Raw genomic sequence first — 6,350 nt, forward strand, 5'->3', positions numbered from 1 at the left:
TTTTTAATTTTGTGGCTGTGAGGTGTTTTTAATTTCGTGTTTCATGGCTGTGAGTTGTTTTTAATTTCGTGGCTGTGAGGTGTTTTTAATTTCGTGGCTGTGAGGTGAGTAGTGTATATATGTTGCTTCTGGGACACTCATTTTCCCATTGACTTACATGTTAATTTTTCCCCTCCCTCATTGCCCCTAAACACCTCTATTTCTCTCACCCTGTTCTTTACGAACCTTCCAACCTTTTGACATGTTATCCTTATTCATTAGACCACTTAAACAATGGTCCTTCTGTGTGAAGCTGTGATCCTTCTGACCTTATGGACCTTTTAACCTTTTACTCTTAATATCATCTGGTGAATCATCTTTGGCCCACTCACACAACGACCCTACAAATATTTGTTTATGTGTGGGAAATAATTTAATTCTCTTGCCACTCTCTTCACCATCTAATATATTAACAAAAAATATGTTTGAGTTTGGTTCTTTATTAAGATATTTTAACTGAGCTAAGATAAAATGGTAAACCTCCCTCAATGTTCTTGTTTGAGCGCCTCCAGTGCCACATACCATTTTAAAATTAAAGTATATATTTTCCTGACAACCATCAAAGTTTTCCGTCCACTCAAAAATATTTCCATCTTTTTTACCCAATTCACCGGTATTTAAATTAATTCTCTTATTTGTTTTGTAAATTGTTTTACCAGTTGTCTTTTCAATTATACCTATTTGATATTTTTCACATTCGTTATGTTTACCATTTATATACCAAGGTTGATTACACCTCCACTCTTTAGTCTGGTTGGTACTTGGTTCTATCATTTATATAATAGTAAAAAAGGCGGCGGTAGCCCGTTAAAATCCCCAACCCCCCCTTTTTAACTTATCACTTATATATATCTTATCACTTATATATATCTTATCACTTATGTATATCTTATCACTTATATATATCTTATCACTTATATATATCTTATCACTTATATACTTATATAACCATAAGGGAGACTATCAATTCCATTTTCTAAAATAAACCTCTTATCATCAAAAGCCCCCAATGCTTTCTTATTCACCTCTTCTGAATATAATTTATGTTTATAACTTCTTATTCCATTAATCTTTCTAAACTCTTCTTTCTTTGTTGTTAAACAGTTATAATAATCCTTAAAGTTTATTGTTTCTTTAATGACATTTTTCTTTATGCCTTTTAACTTCTTATCAGTTTTTTCAACGTTATTCACAATGTATTTATAAGCATAAGCCTTTGACCTCAATCCCACAAATTCACTCATAACATTTCCTCCTAATTCATCCTTGAACTTTCCAATCACCTTTTTATTTTTAGAAGAGAACAACTCACTCTCTGGACTGTAATTACTCGTGTCATAGATATTAATGTCTCTTTTCATGTCTGAATAAACATCGTTGGTATTAATTTTCAAAATAAAACTATCTGTATCCATATAAAGTAGATTAACATCATTTTGATATTTCTTCCTCAAGTTATTATAAAAGTAATCATACATTAATGACTTTGATAAATCAAGAATTGTTGTTCCAATATAAATAGGTTTGTTCATTTCAATACTCTCTTTAATCAAATGGATCGCACAAAAGTTCTCAGTAAAGACCTCAGCTCGAGTAAAACTCGGTCTATTAATTAATTTTGATGCTTGTTCCCAAGATGTTGATAGTCTGATATTTTGTCTTTTCCTCACATTCTCCATAGTCTTACCAAAGACCGCATTATTCATCAATTTATAAAAGTCTTTCTCAAAATCTGTTTTTGACTCTGTTCTTCTTTGTGTATTAAAATCAATGTACCCCTTTAACCAATGACTTTGATTGAACTTTAGAACCCTATGGATCTTCTCTACTCTTAGACCTTTTGATAAATATTGTCGCAAATTTCTTTGGTGTAGAACATAATTTTTCTTGTTATATAATGTAGTAAGTAATTTTTCTGTTGATTCACCTATATCAAACGATCGTTGATAATCACTCAACCATTCTTTCTTTGGACTTTCTTTCTCACAAGCAAATGGGAGATCTTTGTGTAGGTTATGGAGTTCCTCTGGATATTTTAAATCAATTTCAAAATAATAACCAACTTTTTCTTCATCCAATTCTTTTTGTGTAGAGATACATACATCTTGTAAAACGTTTTTGTAGTCTTTTTCCTTTACCCATCTACGTTTTCCATAAGGAAGAGCCTGAGACATTGCCCAGCCATACAGGTTGTTCGCGTCATAGTACATCAAGTAAGAACTCTCTTTCGTTGGATCATAATTTGGAAGATATTTGTTATTTGCTTTTGCGTATCTACTCGAGCAGACTTGTGAAATTCCACCTCTTTTTGCCTTTTCAATCATCAAAAGCATATCAACATCGGTTATCAAATCCAAATCTTGTTTTGTCATTTTCAACATCGCACTCCGGGCCAATCCAGGTGCTGTGTAGTAGTGAGCAGGATCCAATCCATATCCAGTGCGACAAACAGATCTAAAGGCTTCAAATACATCGGCCAATAAAAGCACATCAGTTTTGAGATACAAATCGTGATACTCGCCAAGATTCTTGATGTTATATTTTTCCCAAACATTTTGTGCGTGTACATAATCTTTATCAGATATATTACTGTTGTTTAATTTGTTATAGAAATTTTCTTTTGAAGGAAGTTGTGTTTCATTGAATCTCTCAAATGAGTCCATATAGTCATAGGGGTAAATTCCCTTTTGTGTTAGAAAATCTTTATCTAAAAAATACTCTGAAAGACATGGAAACTCTTTTAGATTTTGAACCAAGTTAGCCAATGGACTTGCCATGAATTAAAATGTATCAAGAAATCTGATATGAGTAATAGGAGATGTGTGAATTGTTTTTGTGAATGAAATGTATTTCTGATCCGTGTTTGGAATTGCTGAGATACTTCCAGAAGTCTTTGAGAGTTCCTTGATAAATAGATGTGTATCATAATGAGCGTTGTTATGAAGAAAGACAGGAATGAAAGAGGGGAGTTGATAATTAATATTACAACTTTGATGAGCCGGACCTCTATATTTACCAGTGAGATGACAATGGTCTCTAACCTTTAGACCTTTACCAATTTTCTCCTCACAAATATGACAGACATTGTTTTTTATAAATTCCCTTTTTTCTTTACTTGTTAAGGACATTGGTTTATTGGTTTCTCTCATTATCTTGGTTAATCGAACACAGTCTTTTTCTAGTCGTTTCACAAACTCCTCTGGGGTATTTGAGCCTCTATACATCTCTAACTTGTTATATTTATCACCAACGGATGATTTGATATAATAACAAAAACCACAAGGAGTATGTTTTTGATATTTATTTGTGTATGATTCTTTTGGATCTGGAGAAGCAGTATCAATTTTTTCTAAAATACTTTCAAAATCAGCATATATAACAAATGGATGTTTTATTGTTTTCTTTTCATCTTTGAATGTGATCTTTGAGTCTTTTTTAGGCATGTTGATTACCGTTGATTTATGTTCACCACAATAATTTGAATGTTTATCTAATCTTTCTTGTGTATGGAAGAAGTTAAGACAACGCATACAAATATATATTTTATTTGTTCTTTTACATACTTGTGGTTTTATTAATTTTGTAATATCTTTGATGTATGTATAATGTGGATTTTCCTCTGAATTAAAATATAGAAGATTAATATGAGTTTGTTTACAATTGTCAGAAAGCTTTAAAACCTGAATGTTGTTTGTTTCTGTTAGACCATAAACATTAACTGATAAATTATTCATCTTTTCAAATTTAGGAATATCATTTAAAGTCATCGGAAACTTTAGATCTTTCGTATTTAATGTATTCTCATATTTTTTATAATGAGATACTCTTTCATCATGAAAATGTGGAGGATGTAAGTGTGCTAAAATAGACCAGTGAAAATATTTATTGTCTTTATTTTTGATATTGATAACTGCTTTTCTATTTTTGATAACACTGGGTAAATCAATGTAAGAAGAAGCTTTTAGAGGATCTGATTTAAGAATATGAATGTCTATGTTAATAATTTTTCCTATATTGAATCCACTTCCTACAATTGAATTATCCACATCTTGCTCTTGTTTAATAAGTTCATCATAGACTCCTGATGTTTTAAAATCTTGATATGAAGATATAAAGTGTGGCTCAGTTCTCATGTATGGTGTATCTATAACTCCTTTATCCTTTGTCATTTCTAATTTTACCCCCATATAAAATTTAAGTGGTTTCATTTCTTTTAGTGTTTTTTCAATCAATGTTTGAACAGCAGGTTTGACTATTTCTACAGCATCAACTATAGACTTTGGTTCGGGAGGTTTGAAGTTAAAGATTCGAATCCTGATATGTCTTTTGAAAGCACCATCAGTATTTTTAATAGTAAACAATTTTGACAAGTGTTTGTTAGTTTTAAGATGGGCTTTAAACCCCTTCTTGAGGATGGTTGTTTTACAGACCTTACAATGTTTTGTTTTAGGTGGAAGAGGGGAAAGTTTGTTAAGAATGTTGTATGTATGTTTTGCGGTGAGAATATGTTGTTTATAATATTTTACTTCCTTCTCGCAAGTATCACAATAAACCATATTTATAGCGTGAGAAAACGTGGTGTTTTATATATATCGCTGTGCTTAAAATAAAACACTTTTGAGCTTTACAGCTCCGTTTTATATATATCGCTGTGCTTAAACTAAAACACTTTTTCACTCAGAATCATCTAAGTCATAACTATCACATGAATACTCAGAATCATACTCAGAGTCATCAATAAAGCTGCTCTCATAACTATCATTTGAGCACAAACTATTCGTATCATAACTATCATCTGTGTTCAATGAAATACTATCATCACCATCGTCCGAGTTCAATGAAATACTATCATCACTATCGTCCGAGTTCAATGAAATAGTAAAATCTTCACTGCTGTAATGACTCATATTTAATTAGCAGAAAAAACCTTTCCATCTATACCAATATACTTTCTTTCATTAACGGATTCAATCTCTACATTTTTAATCTCAAAAGTTATCTTTAAATAATCTCTAACTATCATAGAACGAAATGACATTTCACCAGAAATATTAACATCATTCATTTTACTTAGATCTACACCCTTTGGATTATTAAAGTAAATACAAATTTCTCCACGAGTATTGTTGATGGTCTTATCATTCTTTTTCAAAGTATCGTGGTCAATCACTTTTTCAAGCTTTGAATAAATTGCCAGGAGTAGAGGAGAAACTTTTGTTAGATTTACTTTAATGGATGTCTTTCCAGGTATAGTTAGAGCTCTTCCTTTAAATGAAATAGAGGGGCTCATGTTATTTTCCATAACTGGTTTTACCCAAAAATTTCCATATTTATCTTTGTTCAATTTAACATCTTTGACATATTTTTCTATATCTTTCACCGAAGTAGAGATTGATTGAAATTTGTCTTTTGTGCTTTGAAACATTGTATTTATTAATGAATAAACTTGCATTTAGTTTAAGTAAAAATTTACCACATAAATATGATAAGTTCTGAAGGATATTTAGAATTTCCAGACTCTCCATATGATAAATTAGAGAATTGTCCGGCTTGTGATAGAGAGGGGCTTAATGATGAGGATTCATATTAACAATGTTTATTCTGTGATTATATTCTAATTAATGATAATAAGAAATATAAAAAAACATAGAACTCTTTTAAATTAGAACCAAAAATGAATTACTTTACAAGATTAATAAGAGAGATGAATGTTAAGCATTATGGTGATAATACACCATTTCTTACAAGGAAAGAGACTTTGTATTGAGGAAATGTATAAGGGTTTAATGATATTTATTATTCAAAATAATTTTAATGGAAATGTTAATACAAGATACTACATAAATAAAATAATGAATTATTTTGAAATTAAACCCGAACTCAGGATAAAATATAGAGTTTCTAAAATAGCTCAAAAAAAGTTGGATGACTTGTTTTCCAAATATATAAATGAATGATTTTTTACCCGTTTGGGAAAATAAGATAAAATTTAATAACCATAAAAACATTCCAAATTCATTGAGATGTCTAATAGTTGGTTCAAGCGGATGTGGAAAAACCTGTTTGCTTTTAAAGATGCTCCTTACCCCCAACTTTTTAGATTATGATAATTTAATAATTTTTACGAAGTCAAGTTTTCAACCCGAGTATCAACTACTCTCACAGGGTTTTAATGCAGGTCTTAAAAAGGAAGACATTATCGGTTTATTTAAACTTCAAAACAAACTAAATGATTATAACATTGAGGATATAATACAACTATTTTGTGATACACAGAAACCTAAACCAAAACCCATAACTTGTATTCTCAG

This window comes from Myxine glutinosa, chromosome 5 (genome assembly GCF_964187855.1).
Source record: "Myxine glutinosa chromosome 5, kmMyxGlut1.1, whole genome shotgun sequence".
Classification (NCBI taxonomy): domain Eukaryota; kingdom Metazoa; phylum Chordata; class Myxini; order Myxiniformes; family Myxinidae; genus Myxine; species Myxine glutinosa.